General features: G+C 41.4%; 1 protein-coding gene across 4 annotated transcripts in view; it reads left to right on the plus strand.

Annotated features, from left to right (window-relative positions):
- Positions 1-21,246, plus strand: part of OSBPL10 (oxysterol binding protein like 10) — a 308,456-nt gene that overhangs the window by 17,893 nt on the left and 269,317 nt on the right. The window contains exon 1 of one of the 4 annotated variants that reach the window (XM_043443185.1): positions 10,269-10,763. The exons of the other annotated variants lie outside the window; for them this stretch is intronic. The gene's annotated coding sequence lies outside the window, so the exon portion shown is untranslated. Of the gene's footprint in view, positions 1-10,268; positions 10,764-21,246 lie in introns of those variants that run through there. 4 annotated transcript variants of the gene reach the window in all.

Consider the following 21,246-nt stretch of genomic DNA (forward strand, 5'->3'; position numbering starts at 1 on the left):
TTAATTTTCTTTGAATGTCAACCATTTTGTTTTCCACCCGTAAACAAGATGAAGGGGGAGATATATTGCTTGTTCTCTCTGTGACATAGAAAGGATGAATTATCATTTATAACCACATTAAACCTACAACTTTATTCAATAAATACATTCTATTATCTAGAATTATGGTGATCTTTGTTGTAAAATTACCTGTAAGCATTCGTTGAGTAAAGAGGACAAAGGCAATGTGCCTTGGGAGTTTTGTGTGATGATGGACTTACTTTTGGGAGCAGCGGTTCTGGGCACCTCTGATAGCCATGACTTCGGGGCTGTAGATGAAGACTTTGGGACTGGAGGTGGGTTCAGAGCTTCTCTTCCGTTGATTACCTTTCCACCCTGTTGATTGTGTCCGTGAATGCCCAAGAGTTTTAAAGTTGGATATTGTCCCGTTTGTCTGTTTTTGCTTTTGTTGCCTATGCTTTTGGTGTCATATTGAAGAAATCATTGCCAAGTCCAATGTCATGAAGCTTTTTGACTATATTTCCTTTTGGTGTTTTATAGTTTTAGGTCTTACATTTAGGCATTTAATCTGTTTTGAGTTAATTTTTGCATACAGTGTAAAATAAGGGCCCAGTTCATTCTTTTGCATGTGGATATCCAGTTTTCCCAATACCACTTGTTGAAGACAGACTTTCCTGCTGAGTATTTTTGGCACCTTTTTCAGAGATCTTATGACCATGTGCAGAACCACATGCTCTATGGGCTCTCTATTCTGCTTCATTGGTCCACTTGTCTGTCTTTATGTCAGCACCACATTATGGTGATCACTGTAGCTTTGTAATGTGTTTTGATATTAGAAGTGTGACTCCTTCAGCCTTGTTCTTTTTAAAAATTATTTTGGTTCTTCAGGGTCCCTTGAGATTCTGTATGAATTTTAGAATGAATTTTCTATTTCTGCAAAAAATGCCACTGGGATTTTGCTAGGGTTTGCACTGAATCTGTAGATCACTTTGGCTGGTATGAGCTTCTTTAAGATATAGTCTTTGAATCCAAAGACCTATGGGTTAGCTTTCCATATATTTACATCTTCTTTAATTTCTTTCAGAAATGTATGGTAGTTTTTAGTGTATAAGGCTCTCACCTTTTGGTTAGGTTTATTCTTCTAAAATTTTTTTTTGAAGTTTAGTTGATTTGCAATATTGTGTTAGTTTCAGGTGTCCAGCGAAGTAATTCAGTTATATATATATGTGTGTGTGTGTGTGTATGTATTTTCAGCTTCTTTTCCATTATAGGTTGTTGAGCGAAAGATACTGAATATAATAGTTTAGATTTATTCTTAAGTATTCGTTTTGATGCTGTTATAAACAAAAACTGGCTTTTTTTCTGTTGATTTTTTTAAAAAATTATTTTTTTATATATTTTTCCTCCTTTCCCCCTCAAATTTATTTTTGATTAGAGTATAATTGCTTTACAATGCTTTGCTGATTTTTGCCATACATCAGCATGAATCAGCCACGAGTATATACATGTCCCTTTCTACTTGAACCTCCCTGCTGCCTCCCATGCTCTGTTGATTTTTTTTTTTGTTTTTTTTTTAGTTCTAGCACTTTATTGCTACCAACCCATCTCCCTCCACCCTCGTGCACACACGCTCAGTCATGTAACCCCATGGACTGCAGCCCGCCAGGCTCCTCTGTCCATGGACTTTTCCAGGCAGGAATACTGGAGTGGGTTGCCATTTCCTTCTCCATCTTTTGACTTTTTTATCTTGCAACTTTGCTGAATTCTTTTATTACTTCGGACAGGTTTTTAAAATTTTTGTGGCGTCTTTAGTAGTTTTTATACATGTCAGTTTCAAAGCTAATTTTACTTCTTCTTTTCCAGTTTGGATGCCTTTTATTTCTTTTTCTTGTCTAGTTACTCTGGCCAGAACTTCCAATACTCTGTTGAACAGAGATGGTGAGCGTGGGTGTCCTTGCCTCGTTCCTTATATTAGAGGAAAAGCTTTCAGTCTTTTGCCATCACGTATGATGTCGCTGTGGACTTTTCATCAGTGGCCTTTATTATGTTGAGATAGCTTCCTTCTATTCCTAGTTTGTTGAGTGTCTTTATTATGGAAGGGTCTGCTACCTGCTTTTGTAAAGTGTTATGACCCATTTGTTTACACATTGCCCGTGTCTATTTTCACTCTACAATGACAAAGTTAAGTAGTCGCAACAGAGACTTTGAGGCCAGCAAAGACTGAAGTGGTTACTGTCCAGCCCTTTTCTAATCACTGCTTTCAACTATTAATGTGGTAAATTACATTGAGTGCTTTTTGAATTTTGAGCCAGTCTTGCTATGCTGGGATAAACCTCACTTGGTTGTGGTGTGTTATACTTTTTTATGTTGCTGGATGCAATCTGCTAATATTTTGTTAAGGACTTTTGCATCTTTGTTTATGAAAAGTATTTATTTGCAGTTTTCTTATACTGTCTTTGGTTTTGGTATCAGGGTAATGTTGGCCTTAAAATGAGTTGGGAAGTATCCTTCTTGTTATATTTTCTGGAAGAAATTGTGTAGAGTTGGTGTTATTTCTTCCTTAAATATTTGGTAGAAATCACCAGGGAAACCATCTGGCCTGAAGATTTCTTTTTTTGGAAGGGTTTTAAACTACAGATTCATTTTAAAAATAGTCATAAAGCTATTCAGATTATCTGTTTCATCTTGGGTGTGTTTTGGTAGTAAATGCTTTTTGAGGAATTGGTGCATTTCTTATAAATTGTTGAATTTATAGGATGTATAAAGTTACTTCTATTAGTCCCTTATTATCCTTTCAATGTCTTTGAAGCCTATAGTGATATTCCCTTTTTCCTTTTCCTGATATTGATAATTTATGTCTTTGACAGTCTTGCTAGAAATTTATCTATTGATCTTACTAAGAACCAGCTTTTTGTTTCATTGGTAGTTTTTATTATTTTATTTTTTTTTAAAATATTTATTTATTTGGCTGAGTGTGGCCTTGGTTGCAGCACACAGGATCTTCAGTGTTTGTTGTAGCATGTGGAATCTTTACTTGCATCCTGTGGGATCTAGTTCCCTGTCCAAGAATCAAAGCCAGGCTCCCCTGCATTAGGAGAACAGAGTCTTAGCCACTGGACCCCCAGGAAATTCCTATTGTTTTCTATTTTTAATTTTTTTACTTCTGTGCTAATCTTTTAAATTCTTTCCTTCTACTATTTATGTTTAGTTTCTTCTTCTCCTAGTTTCTTAAAGTAGAAGCTTGCATTATTAAATTCTTTCATCTTTTCTAGTGTAAATATTTAATGCTATAAGTTTCCCTCAAACACTGCTTTAGTTGCCTTCACATGTTCTGATATGTTGTATCTTCATTTTAGTTTGGTTCAAAGTACTTTCTAGTTTCCCTTGAGTCTTTTCTCTTTGACTCATGAATTATTTAGAAATGTGTTAATTTCCAAGTGTTTGAAGATTTTTCTGTTATCTTTCTGTTACTCATTAATTTCTTTATGGTCAGAGAACATACTTTGAATTAATTCAGTTATTTAATTTTTATATGGGTTGTTTTATGATCTTGGTTATGTTCTATCTTGCTGAATGTTCCATGTATACTTGAAAATAATATGCATTCTTTCGTCATTGGGAGAAATGTTCTGTAAATGTCAATTAGATCCAGTTCATTGATATTTTTTCAGTTCTTCTATGTCCTGATGGACTTTATTTTTTTTTTTTTCATGGTGGACTTTAGAAAGTCTTTATTTTATAATTTTGGAGCTGTGGTCTAGAAAGAAAGCATCACTCCTGCTTACAATGTCATGTGTACTCAAAATGTCCCCTTAATTTGTGTTCCTTCACAGACTGCCTTATTTGTATACTTAATTTTCCTGAATATAACCTGCATAAAGTCATAGGAGCTTGATGTTGGTCCATTTTTGGGGAAAGCGCACAAACATTACAGGACAGGGTGCTCTTCACTTTATTTTATGAGGTTTTCTCCCTGACTGTCTGCACCTGCCCTTATTTTAGGTAAATTCCTGAAAAATCAGTTATTAGAGCTACTTGGAAATGTTTTCGGACAGTTTAGCTGAGTCCAGTTGGGAATTAGTGTAAAGGTATTGGTTACCAGCTGAAGATTGATGTAAAGAATCATGCATTGGTCCTGGGAGTTCCCTGGCCCATGGTTAGCATTTGGTGCTTTCACCGCCATGGGCTCGGCTTCCATTTTGTAAGCTGTGTGGCACAGCCAGAAGACAGAATATGTGCATTGATTCTACGGAGTGGGTGGGTGGCCACTGAAGATATTCTTAGACCTGAACTCCCCCTTTAAGAGTGCCCCGTAGACTGAGTCCTGGGGGGACATCTGTGCAAGGAGCCTGTAGATAAGCCAGGCTCATCCATCCCCTTAACAAGGGGGAGATTTACCTGTATCCACTAAGACTTCCACTCCAGCTTTGAATATGCAAAATCTTCAAAATATTTTGAGCCTCTTTTGGGGCCGGGGTGGATCTCAGGCCACATCCGTAGAAAAGGGATCATTAGACCTCTGAGCCTTCCGTTAGACGCCCCCAACTGAGGACCCTAGGCTGGACTGGGGTCTGGTCTCACACAGGCAACATCTTGATCTCTCTCCTTTTCTCCACATCCCAGCTTGTGAATGATGTCAGACCATGCATTCTAAATGGGGGTGATAGAAAATGGTTCCTGGGATGGTGGTAGTGAAAATGTGTTACTTTTTAATGTATAACATGTATAAAATGCAGATATAGATAAAAGTTCATAAATAGATGTAGGGTCTATCTCTTGTATCAATTTCATTGTGGGGGGAGGATACTGAAGGAAATTTGTCTGAAAAGGCTCCCTAGGAAACTGGCAATGATAAAAAAGGTTGAGAGATATTGCTTTAAATTGAAGATGCTGAGCGAGGCATCGAGCAGAAGGGCTACTGGGATTTGAACAATTTCTAATTGAGCAGGGTGGAGAGTGATGCTTCAGATTTTATTACAAGAAAATATTTTTATCCAGAGACTTTCAGTGACTGAAACAAAAGGAAAATAGGCCTAAGTTACATCATGAATTCAGGTTAAATGTGAGGTGGCTGTTAAGAGCTTTATTAAATAACACAGGGAGAATTTCCTTCTGCCTGGAGTCCTTTGGGAAAGGTCCTATGGGAAGTAAACCAGGCCTCCTGGGAGGCTGTTAGTCCACTGGGTGGGTGAGGAAGGAGCCTTCAAGTCAATATTTTAAGACCCGGTATCAGTGTTTTACCACCCACTCTCCCAGCGGTTCAGATGTTGGCAACATTAGGGTATGGAGTATATATTAGGTAGTTCTATTCAGTCACTCTTAACTGCCAGAAATTAACAGTTGCACTGTGGTTATATAAGAGAATGTTCTTAGGAAATACATAATAAAGTATTTCAGAATAAAAGCAGATGTCTGTGCTTCACAGTGGTTCCAGAAAACCAGTCTGTAAGGAGAGAGGGAGAGGGAAGGGGAGGAGGAGGGAGCTGGTTAGCTGTGGATGGAGGGGCGGAAAGGAAGGGGCAGGGGAGGAGGAGAGAGGAGAGGGAGAGAGCCAGAGCTAGGCAAAAGCAGGTGCCAGCACATCCGTGACTGTTGACTGTGGGAGGAGAAGTTGGGCCATGCAGGTGGCGCTGATGGTAAAGAACCCACCTGCCAGTTCTGGAGACGCGGGTCGGACCCCTGGGGCAGGGAGATCCGCTGGAGGAGGGCTTGCAACCCACTGCAGTATTCTGGCCTGGAGGAGCCCATGGACAGAGGAGTCTGGTGGCCTACAGTCCACAGGGTCGCAAAGAATCAGACATGACTGAGCGGCTTAGCACACACGCAGTGCACGGTAGTTATCTGTAATTGTTTTTCAACTCTCTGTGAGTTTGAATCATTTCAGAGTACAAAGAAAAAAAATTGGAAAGTAAACAAGAAAGCACTCGCCTTCTTTGAGAAAGATCAGTCACACTGTGTCCTGTAATGCTATTTGATTTGATGGTTTATTTATTTATAGTTTTTAATTGAAGTATAGTTGATTTACAATGTAGTGTTAATTTCTGGTGTATAGCAAAATGATTGTTATATATGTATATTCTTTCTCATATTCATTTTCATTATGGTTTACCATAGGCTATGGAATATAGTTCCCTGTGCTATATAGTAGGACCTCGTTGTTTGTCCATTCATATGTAATAGTTGACATCTGCTCACCCCAAACTCCCAGTCCATCCCCCCCATATTATTAGAAGTTGTCAAGGCAATGAGTAGTTTGGCTAAAATGTCACTGTATCGCATGGTCCTGGGGAGCAGGTGTTGCTCGAAGCCCTGGCACAATGCGGGGCTGTAGTGGGCTCTCAGTAAATATTTGTTAGGGTGAATGGAATCAGAGCAGCAACGGGATGATTTTGGAGTTCGCCTTGCCTTGGTTTGCATGTGTTTCCCTGGACACACGTCTCCGTGCCTCTGTGAAAATTACCAGGTGGACAGGGTTTGTCTCAGGAACGTTGCATGACAGTTAGTGACATGGAAGAGACTGAAACCCTAATTTTAGACTTCTTGCTGGTAGAGGCACCCGAGGCGCCTTGCAGAGCATCTGTGACATTCCTACCGCGTGGGCTCCCGTTAGAGTGTGACGTCTTCAAAAAATGTTTAGGTAGGAGCTAAAGTTACTTTTTTACGGTAAAACATATATAGCATAAACTGCACCATTAAAAACATTATTTATTTTGTTACTCAGTTTTGACTGCCCTGGGTCTTTCTTGAGGTGCGGGGCATGGGCTTCCCATTGCGGTGGCTTCTCTTGTTGCAGGGCACAGGCTCTGGAGGTTGGGCTCAGTAGTTGTGGCACACAGGCTTAGTTGCCCTGCAGCATCTGTAATCTTCCCAGACGGGATTGAAACTGTGTCCCCTGCATTGGCAGGCAGATTCTTAACCACCGGACCACCAGGGAAGTCCCCATTTTAATCTTTTTTAAATGGACAGTTCAGTAACATTAAGGACACTCAAACTGTTGTGAAACCATGGCCATTCTTTATCTCTAGAAGGTTTCTATCCGCCTAAACTGAAACTCTGTATTTGTTACAAATAACTTATTATTTGTTTGGCAAGCCATTTATTCTCCAGAAGTATAATTGTTAGTGATGGTAGCCTACAGGACCCTAAGTCTCAAATTGATGGCACCAAGAATAGAGAACTTACTTTAATTAATTATCTTACAGGAGGACACTAACAAGTTTAACAGGAACATCTGCTGCCAGTTTACAGAAATTAACCTTCCCTAAAGATTATAACATACATGGGAGGAGGGGCAAGAGAGGGTAGGGAATTGAGAAGTACGAACTATTTTATAGAAAATATGCCACAAACTAACACAACACTGTAAAGCAACTATATTCCAGTAAAAATTAATTTAAAAATAGCTACAAGAGTATATTTAATTTAAAAGATGCTTTCTCCTTGGAAGGAAAGTTATGACCAACCTAGACAGCATATTAAAAAGAAGAGACATTACTTTGCCAACAAAGGTCCATCTAGTCAAGGCTATGGTTTTTCCAGTGGTCACGTATGGATGTGAGAGTTGGACTATAAAGAAAGCTGAGCGCCAAATAATTGATGCTTTTGAACTGTGGTGTTGGAGAAGACTCTTGAGAGTCCCATGGACTGCAAGGAGATCCAACCAGTCCATCCTAGAGGAGATCAGTCCTGGGTGTTCATTGGAAGGACTGATGCTGAAGCTGAAACTCCAGTACTTTGGCCACCTGATGCAAAGAGCTGACTCATTTGAAAAGACCCTGATGCTGGGAAAGATTGAAGGCAGGATAAGGGGATGACAGAGGATGAGATGGTTGGATGGCATCACCGACTCAATGGACATGAGTTTGGGTAGACTCCGGGAGTTGGTGATGGACAGGGAGGCCTGGCGTGCTGCGGTCCGTGGGGTCACAAAGAGTCGGACACAACTGAGGGAGTGAATTGAACAAGAATAGAGAACAGCACAGAGAATACAGCCAATTTATAATAACTAAATGAAGTATAACCATTACAAACCATGAATCACTATACTGTATACCTGTAACTTATGTAATATTATACATCAACTATACGTCACTAAAAATTTTAAAAAGATTATAATATGCGCTATTTAAAGTGAAACATAAGAGCTCTAAGGCTTTTTAAAATACTTCTTAAATTAACCTAATGGAGGCATAATTAGCAGACAGATGTACCTGTTTTCAGTGTGTTAGTTTGACTTTTGTGTCTTTTTTTGTTTTCTTCGTACAGATACTATTGCATCCTTGTTTGGGGGTCATACTCTGTTTTTTGGTTTTTTTTTTTTGGCAGTGCTAAGGTCTTAGTTCCCTTACCAGGTATTGAACCTGGGCCCTTGGCAGAGAAAATGCTGAGTCCTGACCACTGGCTACCAGGGAATTCCCTCATTCTCTGTTTTAATGACTTTTCTGTCTGGTTATAAAAGTATTATTTCATGTTCCTTATACAACAACTTAGAAAACTCAGAAAAGAGTAAAGAGGAAATACAAGACCATTGAGAATGATCCCCTCTCTTTCTTTGAGAAGAAACTCTTTTTTTAAAAGCACCTTTAGGTTTCATGCAAAATTGAGTGAAACTGCAGAGTTCCCATGTACTCTCTGCACTCCCCCCAGCCTCTCTTGTTACATTTTAAATTATAAAGTGACACCTGCCTGCTAAGATGCAGTTCAGAGCCACCAACCTCCCAAGCTTCCTGGGGGTGGGGGTGTCCACTTTTCTCCTGGAGCCTCGCTGGCACTTGGGTTCTTCCTTACCTTGTTTGGTGGCTCGTGACGATGTCATGCCAGGAAGGCAGCCACGGGGTTTGTGTTTGTCTGGTTTGTTTTCGGTATTTGATGGTTGAGCCAGGCACAGCTTGAGAATTCTGTTTGTTATAGGCTTGCTTAGAAGTATTCTTTTTGCAGTGAGTTCTACATGGAGACTCTTAAGACGGCTCTGGACAATAAAAAAATAAAGCTTGGGTTTCCTGATGAAAGATTAACAGAGAGAGGCACCTGGGTATTTTTGAGCTATGAGGTGGTTTATGCTAATTTTCAGACAGCTTTTGTGTACAAGCAGGTTGTGTTCCAACTCTTTGTGGGTGAGTTATTTTTGGACTTTGGAGTGTATTTTCTTTTCAAAATGAGGAAGAAGGATTAAAGAGAATGGTTTGTGGTTAATTTCTCCCAAGTGGAGAGCAACCTTGTGTGTGTGTGTGTGTGTGTGTGTGTGTGTGTGTGTGTGAGTGAGTGAGTGAACGTGGGCTATACCCTTGAGAGGGAGAGAGGTGGTCACATAGTCTCTTGTAGCAGTTTCCAGAAGTCAGGAAGGTTCAGAGACACTTGGTTTCTGAGCCGATGAAGGGGAGACAGAGCAGCAAAACTCCCATTCTTACTGGGAACTGGATCGTTGCAAGCTGTGGGGTTGCGGTGGTGGGGGGGCAGTGCTGCGTTATGTAAACTAACTTGCAACCCTCTGGTGTCCATTGTAGCCTTGCTTTCTCATTTTGGTCAATTGGATCTGAGTTAGAAATTTGGCCAGACAACAAAATATTTAAACTGTTTTCCCCTATTGCATCTCATTTCCATAGTCTGTTTAGGATCCTAATTGATGCAAATGCTCTTGTTATCCTGAATGTGAGTTGAATGCAGGGTTCTAATTTAATTTTATATCATGTTAATAGACCCACAGACATAGAAAACAAACTTAGGGCTACCAAAGAGGATAGGGTACGGAGGGACAGTTTAGGAGTTTGGGATTAACAGATACACACTACTGTATATAAAAGAGATAACCAACAAGGACCTACTATATAGCACAGGGAACTATATTCAGTATCTTGTAATAACCTATAATGGAAAAGAATCTGAAAAAATATATATATGTGTGTGTGTGTGTATAACTGGATCACTTTGTTGCACACCTGAAACTAACACTACATTATAAATTTTACTGTATTAAAAGTGGAAGAAATTTTACATCATGTTGTTGAACTTGATTAGGGTATATGAGGGTCTGAATGACCAGCGGGGTGTGACTGATCCCAGCCTTACTTTATGTGGTACCTCTGACATCCTGAGCCACATGAGGAGGGTGTTTTATTTATTTGTTTTTAAATATTTGCTTATTTATTTGACTGTGCCAGATCTTGGTTGTGGCACATGGGGTCTTTAGTTATGGCATGTGAGATCTAATTCTCTGACTGGGGATTGAACCTGGATCCCATGCATTAATAAGAGCACAGAGTCTTAGCCACTGGATCACCAGGGAAGTTCCAGGGAGAGAGTGCTTGGTTAGGTTGATGAAACCCAAAAGCAAGCTCAGGAAGGAATCTCCGAGGCTCCTGATTTGCAGGATCACTGGATCTTGATCTGTTTGTTGCTCATGGAAGCTTTTTGTGTAATTTTAAAATTTTCAGCCGAACGCTAAGATGGTCCCCTCTGTGCCAGGGAGTTTGGAAGAACTGTTTTTACCGTGGAATACATCTGATCCCCAGGAGGGAGACTTTTGGTCTTCTTAACTGATAGGCAACTTTTTCATTCTCTGCATTTAAGAGAATCTGATTCTAAGTAACTCTGTGACCACATGTTACAACTCAGAAATAATCCTGACGTTTTACCATTGTCTTTTTCTGGAAGCGTTTTCCAAAAGAAATAAACAGTAAGAGGCAGGCGGAGGCTGACATTTTCCTTCTCTGGGCATCATTCCAGGACCCTGAAGATCCTCAAGTGAACTTGCCCCCATCTCACAGGTAAGAGAGCAGCCCCAAGAGATGACATTTAGTTCAAAGTTATACTCTGGCTTTGTGACAGTTAGAGCAAGAAACTGGCTCTCTGCTTCTGAGACAATTTTGGAAAAACTCCAGAAAAGTGATGCTAAATAGGATCTTTCTGCCCTGTGGTTTTGTTATACAGCAAAGAATACCCAGTGGTTTCTCATTATCTGGCTGGTGCCCTGAAATTCATTCAGTGTTTTGGTTTATTTATTAGCTGTTTTGAGTGATGGAGAATAATTTCAAAATGTGAAGAGAGCTATTCTTGAACCCTGTGTTCCCTGGGTATTAAAAGATTGTGTTGGGATATCTTATCTCTGAGCCTGATGTTAATTTCCTCTAGTATATTGCAAAGAATAAGTCACTTTTTTTTTCTTTTGGGCATGCAACTTGCAGGATTTTAGTTCCCTGATCAGGGATGAATCAGAGCCCTTGGCAGTGAAAGTGCGAAGTGCTAACCACTGAACTTCCAGGGAGTTCCTTGCATTGCAAAGAGAACTGGCTTTAGTAGTTGCTTTTATTTTTCCAAATTATGAATAAATCAGCTTTACAACTGCTTCAAATCTATCTGTAGGTAGATGCACTCTTTCTGGTGATGCTAAAATAGAAGATGCACTTCTGAATTCTGAAAGGTACCTAGCTAAATCTGATTACATTGCATTACACATGTGAGACTTTTCCCTGGGGATTGGTGTTTCTTCTCAGGTCTTTAGGACAGAGTATTCTTTGGTCATTTGGCAGTGGTTCTACCTGACCTTGATGTGCTGGCAGATGTCACATGTTTGTTTCTCTTGCACACCCCTCCACTCTTTTTTAAAAAAACTTTATTTATTTATATTTTGGCTGCACTGGGTCTTTGTTGCGATGCATGGGTATCTTGTGGCTTTCAGGCTTAGCTATTCTGAGGCATGTTGCTCTCAGTTCCCAGGCCAGGAATTGAACTTGTGCCCCCTACAGCAGAAGGCAGATGGTTAACCTCTACACCACCAGGAAAGTCCCACACTCCTCCACTCTTGGAGAATGGTGTCTTGGACCATACCCTGGCTCCCCTGCGATGGTATTTGACCTTTGAGGAACATTTCTCATGGTGCTCTCCATGTAGGACAGTGGCTCTTACTTTGGTTTATTGCAGGGGTTGGCAGACTCTTTCTGTTAAGGGCCAGATAGTAAGTAATTTCAATTCTGCTATCGTAGCATGAAAGCACCATGGACAGTACATCAACAAACAGGCATGGCTGTGTTCCAATAAAACTTTATTTACAAAAAACAAATGGTGGGCCAGATTTGGCCTATGGGTCATTTTTTTTGCTGATCTCTGGCTTAGTGGTGTTTTAGAAAACAAGATTTGAAGTCCCATTGGTTTCTATGGGTGATGGAGGGGAGAATCCAGTCCTCAGGACAGAAACATCTCAGTTGAGATTTAGAACCCATGGTTAGAAAGATGCTTTTGTATCATTTTTCAATAACTTCTCAGTTATTATAACCAAATGGCTTTTTTGGGGAAAAAAAGTCTCCCTGAATCTCACTGCTCTTGGGATCATACCACTGTATTTTCATTTTTGTACATTTCTTTTGAGTCCTGTCATTTTGTGCTTTTACTTTTGCAGAGCCTTGATGTGTATGCGTACCAGTTGGTTTTATTCAAGAGCAAGATGCACCCACATATCTGACAGGTGCAAGTACATTGAGATCTAGTAAACCCTAAAAGGTATAAGTGAGGTTTGGCAGAGAAGATTTTTTAAGGACTGATTTGTGAGGCGCAGTATCATTTTCTTTGTCTTAGCCTTTTTCAATAAAAGAGTTATAATTCACTCTTTACGTAAGCCATGCAAAAGAGCAGTAGTCACAGGGCCACCTGTGAGAAGAAATTAAGCCAGGATCACAGTGACTCAGGCACAGGGCCATTCAGTGCCAAAGTCACCCTGTGGCTCTAAGTCACCTTTGTGGTCCCCAGGTTTCAGGGTGGCGTGAGTCTGCTTGCACCCTTGCCAACAGTTCCAGAAGCTAGACTGTAGCAGGTTTTTTTTTTTCCTTCTTGGTTGGTGCACACAAAATAAACCAAGAAACAATGACCACACTTTAGTTTCCCTCTATATGATGTGACTCTAAAGATGTATTTCCCTAAACATGAATTCCCAAATATGTATATGCAAGAATGGCAGGAGTCCTTTTTACAACAATGCTGCCATTGCTGAAATTATTTTGAAAGCTCTTCTTTTTTTCCCCCCTAGAATTGCCTTCAGAACCAGTGACAAGCCGCCACAGAAAAGAATTCTGGCTGCTTTGTGGTCTTACCTCATTTTTGACTAAAAATGGCCCTGACTTGGTTTCAGCTGTTTCCCAGTCTTGTAACCATTCATGGAGCAGATGGATTTGTCTCAACAGAGCTAAAGGTTTTGGGTAATGACAATAAACCAGGAGCCCTTGAGGGTATTTCTTTGGAGGGAAAAAAAAATTTACATCTGGGTAAACTGTGATAGTTAAAAAAATCTCGTGCCTTTGTACATCATTAGACTGTCCGCAAATCACCATGCCAACATGGCTTTTGAATGAGATCATCCTTACCCACTGAAGTGGCCTCCAAGAGTGACCTGCTTTATTCCAGATCCCAGCCCAGGGTCCTTGAAAGGCCTTCACTTTGTGTGTGCTCTCTTGTCCTTGGGATATTTGAAAGTCTCTTCTAGGTTTGCTCTTCTGGGAGTCTGTGCATGTATTCCTAGAAGCTGACAGACTGTCATGTATTCTATCTATTCCTTTCGTCCTCTCCTGCCGTCCCTCCAACATGGAAAGTGGGAAGCTGACATCCTGTTCTAGGGAGTTTTCTTACCTGGCAGGTAGTGGTGTAGGCTTGTAACTTGGGAGGCAGTCTCAGAGCTGCTCACAGGCAAGGTTAGGATCTTTGTCACAGAGAGTAGCTTGCTTCTAAGCCCTCTAAGCGACAGGTGATTTATCGGATAGTTTTAAAGTATCTCTTGGAGAACCAGGCTTCAATGCTTCATGTTCAGCAATGACACAGCTTAGGTCCAGACTGCAACCATAACATGATTCTAACTCACTTCTGCCCCAGTGCCTCTGACACTAGAGGCAGAACACTAAACCCTTTGCACAGCTGCTCCAAGGCAACAGACACCCCTCCCACTGTTTTGCAGGAAGTTCTGACCTAACCTGTAGCTGCTGTCTCTTGTCATTCCCCTCTACCTTTTAAATCTTGTATGGCTGTCTGGTGGCTAAGACGTCACATTCTAATGCAGAGAGTGCAGGTTTGGTCCCTGATCATGGAGCTAAGACCCCACATGCTTTGTGACCAAAGAATAAAAACATAAAAAAGAACAGAAGCAATATTGTAACAAAATTCAATAAAGACTTTTAAAATGATCCACAGTCCCTCCCCGTGCCGCCCCCCAAAAAAGAAAAATCTTGCTTGAGTGTGTTTCCTTGGAAGAATCTAGCTGCAAGGGAGTCAGTGAAGGGAGTGTCTAACTTTCTAACCTCTGCAGAGTAGGAAGGTGGGTGGGCTGGAAAACTTGGATGTTGCTGAACTTCGCAATATTTGTGAATCAGGGTGTATGCACAGAGATGATGGCTAAACTTCTGGTGGGTAGATAGAGTCTTGCAGTACAGAGAGCAGGAGGAGGGTTGAGTGTGGGAGGCTCATGGGGACTGTTGGGAGAATTCAGTGACTGGAATTCAGGGCAACTGTCAGTGCTGTTACCCACTGTGTGGCAGGTGGCACTGCTGGGTAGGAGCGGCCGTCGGCCGTGCCTGTGCCCTTGGTATGGTCCTGACCTTGGAAAGAGGGAAGAAGTGCTGAGTTCGTGTTGCTTTTTCCTCTGTAGCCCTGGAGTTTTGAGGCTGGCAGAGCTAGTTCCAGTTTCCAGCCTCATGACCACAGGTATGTTATTACTTCACTCTGAGTTTCAATCTGCTTCTCTATAAAATGATAATATGCTTCCCTGCAGGGAGATGGTGATGGCAGAGTCAGCAGACTGTCTAACACACACTTCTAATGTGTGGTGGTTGCCCAGTGAATGACTGCTCTTGCGCTCAGCATTGCCCTGTTTCTCCTTTCCATTTGTCTGAGCAGCTCACAGCTGCCTTAAACTCCAGTAAGGACAGTAGCTTCTGTACTTTTTCTTAGCCTTAGCTTACCCTTTTCACCCTCTGTATGTCTAACTTTCCCCTAGCTCCCTGAACATTTTATTATGAAAAATTGCAAACATATAGGAAGGTTGATAAGAGTTGTACAGGGAACACACATATAGCAATCATTTGGGTTCTATAATGAACATTTTTAAAATTTTAATTTTCTTCAGAGATTTTTTTTTTTAATGTGGACCGTCTTTAAAGCCTTTAACTGAATTTGTTACAATATTGCTTCTGTTTTGTGTTCCGGTATTATGGCTTCAAGACATGTGGGATCTTAGCTCTCTGACCAGGGATCAAACCCCCATCCCTTGCATTGGAAAACAAAGTCTTAACCATTGGACCATGAGGGAAGCCCCTATGATGAACATTTGACTATACCGGCTTTAGCACATAGCTTCCCATGTATCCATTCATCAACCCATCTTCTTTTTCTTCCTTTCTTTCTTTTTTTTCTACTGTGGTGTGCAGCTTGCAAGATCTTTATTCCCTGACCAAGGATTGAACCTGGGCCCTGGCAGTGAAAGCACAGAGTCTTAAACACTGAACCACAAAGGAAGTCCCCTTTTTATTTATTTATGCACTTCTAAGTAAATTACCAATGTCAGTACACTGCCCTGTAAATATTTTAACATGCCTATCATGAACAAATATCGTTAATGATCTTTGTTTGCTGTTTTTTTTCCTGATGTAAAATTTCACAGTGAAATGCATGAATCTTAAGTGTACTTTTGCTGAGTTTTGACAACTGCATACACCTGCTACTCAAAGCCCTCAAGGTACAGAACATTACCACCTGCCCAGAAAGTTCTGGTGCCCCAGCCCCTCCCATCACAGGCAGCCACCATTCTGTTTTCTCCCACTGGAGGTTAGTTTTGCCTAGTTTAATATTTCATATAAATGGAACCAGACAGGGGGTACTCACTACTGCCTGGCTTCCTCTAGTCAGCATAACGTGTTGGGGCTTGTCTGTGTAGTCATGTCTTATCGGGCACTGATTGCTTCTTATTGTTGAGCCAGCAGCTTTAAAATCATTGCTGCAAAGCAGTGATGAGCCTTCCTCATGGAATTTGGAGGTGGTTTCTTATTTCTCATTTCCAGCTGGATGGCGTCAATGCACAAAGGCTCTTTGTAGCCAGTTAGAGTTAAAGGGGCTCAGAGGCCTTTGGGCCACTCTCTTAAGAGTCTCAGCATTTTGGCCAGGGCATCCTCTCTCTGATTGGTTTCCCTCCCATCTTGAGACTCCTGTCAGTGGGGCTTTATGTGCAGGAGGAATGGGAGGGCTGGTGGATGGGCACCTTTGACATTTGACTGTCTTAGGCTTAAAAGAAGGATGAGACTTCTCTGGTGGTTCAGCAGTTAAGACTCCATGCTTCCAAAGCAGGAGGAGTGGGTTTGATCCCTGGTCAGGAAACTTAAGATCCCACATGCTACACTGCCCCCCAAAAAATCTGAATGATTTTTGTTGTTGAGGATTTCGTTATGCTGAGTACGTGCTAGAAATATAAGACCAGTTGGGTGTAACAGCTGGAGTTGAAAACAAATTCCTGTTTAGCTTTTCTGTTAATGAACTAACCAGAAGCTGAAGTTGCTAAATTCTCTGATGGAAAAAGGAGTCACTTTCTTGCTTCCTGTCCCTAAGTTTTTGCTCTCTCTCCCTTCCATCCTTCTTTCCTCCTTTCTCGTCCTCCATCTCTCTGTCTCTGTCACACACACACACACACACACACACACACACACACACACACGTGACTTATCTGAAAGTTCAGGCAGATCTTTTTTCAAGGTCATTGAAATGTTTGAGGGGCAGAAGGAAGAGGGTGGGGAAAGCTTGGTGCGACTGGATGATAAGGAGCCAGCGCCCACTCTCTGGGGCCAGGTTATTAAGTGACGTGACGAGTTTTGGATACCGCAGGGGTACATGCTGGCACCTGCCTCGTTCTCTCCTGCACAGGGATTCTGGAACCTGTCTGCACAGGAGACGTGCTGGGGAAGATGTTACGAAATCCTTCCTGTCCTGGACCAGTTGAAGCAGAATGTGACCCCAGCCCCACCACCACATGCTCGTGCTGTTGCTTGTCATGTCCTACTCTTTGCAACCCCATGGACTGTAGCCTGCCAGGCTCCTCCGTCCGTAGGATTCTCCAGGCAAGAATACTGGAGTGGGCTGCCATGCCCTCCAGGGGATCTTCCCAACCCAGGGACCAAACCTGCATCTCCCGCATTGCAGGTGGATTCTTTACCTGCTTAGCCATTGAGGAAGCCCCCCACTCCCCACCCCCATTGTTAAATGGGAAGCCGCAGTTTAAAATCACATGGGGACCCATTTTCACATACATTATCGCCGCTAATCCTAATAATCACCAAAGGCAGGCAGGTTTTAGTAAGATCTTCTTATTTGAGCTGAGCCAGCTGATCTCAAAATGGACACTGGAGCAGAGGGCAGTCTGGCTGTAGTGGCCACGTCCTTCCCATTCCCACCCTCCCTGTATGTGGATGGGTGTCATGGCAGGATGGTTGGTTGGTTGGTCGTTGTTCACCATCTGCCACATGTGACTTGGCGGTGTTTGGTGGGTCCCTCCCTTGGGGAGCAGTGGACTGGGAAAGAGACTCCGGACGTGGTGTGGAGTCCTGGGGTACTGAGGGAGTGTGGTGGAGGGGCACCAGCTCTGGGTGTGGTAGGCAAAAAACTCTTTCTGGAGGGAACACATCTGCTTAGAGTGTGGAGGTGTGAGACAGAGCTCGAAAGCTGAGAGCCAGCCCAGGAAAGAAGACCCAGGACCTGATTACTTTATCACCTTTTTCGTAAAATGATTTCTCAGCCCAGCCATCAGTGCACTATGGCATGGCTTCTCACCATGGATCCTCTCTGCGTTTGAAAAACTAAATGAAGATGCCTCATCGTAGGTGTTCTTTAAATTGCAAATTTCCTTGAATTTTAAAGGATTTTTTTCTGCTATTTTTTTAAAAAAGATTTTGTTCAGTATAACCACATGTTAAGAAGATGTTAAAAAAACCCCGAAACTGTGACATTAGAGCTGAGAAATCCTGAACAAATGCTGCTTATGTCCTACCACTCCTGGAAGGCACAGGTGTTCTGTAAGAAGAGTTGAATCTTATGAATTGTCTGTAATTTTTTTCTTCCTGGTGGAAACCTTGTAGTCTAGCATACTGTTAAAAGTCTGGGCATTAACTAAAAGCCCAGCCTTGTTACTTTCATTTACCTGCTTGCTTGGAAGTTATCCTACCTCCCTAAACCTCAGTTTCCTCATCAGTAAAATCAGATTGGTAATACTGCATATAATCCAAAAAATCATTTATTTACAGTTTGTTTCCAGTTTGCAGTTTTATACTGTCATAGAATGAATAGGTGATTATTTTTTCTTTTCTTTTTAAAAAATTGAAGTATAACTGGCTGACCAGTGCTGTTTTAGTGTCAAATGTATAGCGCAGTGATTCAGTTACACACACACACACACACCACACACACACACCCATATATATATACTTTTTCAGATTCTTTTTCATTATAGGTTGTTATAGAATATTAAGCATAGTTCCCTGTGCTATACAGTAGGACCTTTTTATGTATCTATTTTATATGTAGTAGTGTGTATATGTAAATTCCAAACTCCTGATTTATCCCCCGCTCCCTCTCCCTTTCCTGTTTGGTAACCATGCATTTGTTTTTTATGTCTGTGATTAGACTTCTTAATTTTGCTAAGCTACTGGGTGTAAATAGTAGCTCCTTGGTGTTTTAATTTGTGTATATATGATTCTCAGAAAGAGAGCAGCTTTTCATTTGTTCAGGAATCATTTTTTTCCCCTCTTCTGTGAAATTCCAGCTTGTGTCTTTTTGCTCAGTTATCTAGTAGGTTATTTATGTTTTTCTAGTAGGTTATTTATGTTATAGTGTAAAAAAACCCTGTTTTTGTTTTTCTTTTAATTAATTAATTAGACTGTGCCAGGTCTTAGTTGTGGTATGTGGGATCTAGTTCCCAGACCTGGGGTTGAACCTGGGGCCCCTGCGTTGGGAGCACGGAGTCTTAGCCTCTGGACCACCAGGGAAGTCCAGTTTATGAGTTCTTTGTATATTCTGAGTACTTGCCCTTTGTTGGATATATGGGTTACAGATAGCTTTTCTTAATTGGTAGCTTGTCTTTTAACTTTATTTGTGATGCATTTGGAAAACAAATTCTTATTATTTTTGTGTTATCTTTATTATGCTTCCCAATGCTGACAGCTGCTCCCTTCACTGACAGAAACAGCCATCACTCCTGGCAGGCTCATCTCAGACGCCTGGGACGCAAACACAAACACACATAAGTAGAATTTCCTGCAGAGACCTACTTTTTAAAAACTGCTGATTCTCAGATCACTGCATCAACCCACAGCACAACTGACAACTCAGATTTTCCCCTACGAGTAGCTCCCAGCTCCGATCTAAACCCAGTCAGTCCACAGATGGCAACCTCAGGTCAAAAGGTTCTTAATTTTACTGTGACAGGATTTCTGTGTTTTCTCTTCTGGTTAGAAATACACTCTTTTAAAAGATTGGAGTATAGTTGATTTATGATGTTGTGTTAATTTCTGCCGTACAGCAGGGTGACTTAGTTATATAAATATTCTTTTTCATATTCTTTTCTGTTACAGTTTATTGCAGGGTATTGAATATAATTCCCTGTGCTCTACAGTAGGACTTTGCTGTTTATCCATCCTATACATAATAGTTTGCATCTGCTAATCCCAAATTCTCAATCCAACCCTCCCCCACACCCCCTCCACAAGTCTGTTCTCTGGGTCTATGAGTTTTTTCTGTTTCATATGTAAGTTCATTTTAAACATGCATCATATTTTAGATTCCACACATAAGTGACATCATATGGTATTTGTCTCTTGTCTGACTTACTTCACTTTGTATGATCATCTCTAGGTCCATCTGTGTAGCGGCAAATGGCATTATTTCCTTTTTTGTGGCTGAGTAGTATTCCACTGTGTATATGCACCATGTCTTCTTTATCCGTTCATCTGTTGATGGCCATTTAGGTTGCTTCCATGTCTTGGCCACTGTAAATAATGCTTCTGTGAGCATAGGGGTGCATGTATCTTTTTGAATTATAGTTGTGTCTGGATATCTGCCCAGGAGTGGGATTGTTGGATCACACAGTAGCTCTGTGTTTAGTTTTTTGAGGAACCTCCACACTAATAGTGTAAGAGGGTTCCCCTTAGAAGGATATTATTTATTTTCTGCTGAAAGTTCCGGATGTTTACCTTTCTGAATTAAGTCCTTAATCTTTTTGGACTTTTGTGTGTGTGGTGTGAGGTAGGGATTCAGTATCCTTTAGTGCTTCCTGCACCGTTTTCCCAAGTGTGAAGAGGAGGATAAACAGTCCAGCTCCTTACACAGTTCTGGGCACGTGCATGGTGTTCTGTAAGGGTAGCTTATTGCTATTGTAACCTTCAGTCACCTGGTTTTCCTGTTGATGAGTGCATTTATTCATGAAATCATTAATGCATGTATTTTAGGAAAGACAATTGAGGCAGATTTGTGCTGGTTAAGAAACCAACCTGTCCTCCACAAAACTCTGACCTAGTATTGTCAGAAACTTGATCTGTGAGTTTAATCAAAGGGTAAATTATAATTAATGAATTAGTTGATTTGAGCATCAGTTTCCTTTTGGATGTGGTTAGTGATTCAGGATTTCCCTGGCATCTTACAGAGTACCTTCTACCTCTGCCCTCGGATAATCAAATAGTCTTTTCTTATAAGGTTCATTTCACTCCTTTGGAATTTGCTTGTTCAGCTTTGTATTGCCAGAGATGTCCCCTCTAAATACATGAAGACAGGGTCTGGGGCTTCAGCCAGGGTGTTGGAAGCTCTCCTGAAGCTCATCGCTGCTTGAATATCTGGGAGCAGATTGTTCAGGTTGCCCAGAAATCTTGCTTTGGGGGCCTTTTCCAATCTCTCAGCTGTGCTGTAGTGGAAAGGAGAGGCAGAGAAGTACTTCTTGGAAAATTAAAACTGCTTGGCCATGCTCCTGGGACACATTGAGTGCACACAATGAAACCTGGAAAGTAAAACATGAAACTTTATAAGGTGAGCATAAAAAGCACCATAAAAACTGGAGGAATGTTGTCAGTTATATGGCTGAGGATAGCTGCCTGTTTATTGCTCGGGTGTGGTCAGGGAAATCCACTCAGGCTGGAGGGCTCCTGGGCAGAAGGCAGGTGGAACCACGGGCTGCTGTTTGTACCAGGGCACAGACACTCCAGTGCCCGGGAGAGCAGCCTTCAGCCTGGGTTGTAAAGTTGCACTCCA

Source organism: Cervus canadensis, chromosome 22, assembly GCF_019320065.1.
Source record: "Cervus canadensis isolate Bull #8, Minnesota chromosome 22, ASM1932006v1, whole genome shotgun sequence".
NCBI classification, from domain to species: Eukaryota; Metazoa; Chordata; class Mammalia; order Artiodactyla; family Cervidae; genus Cervus; species Cervus canadensis.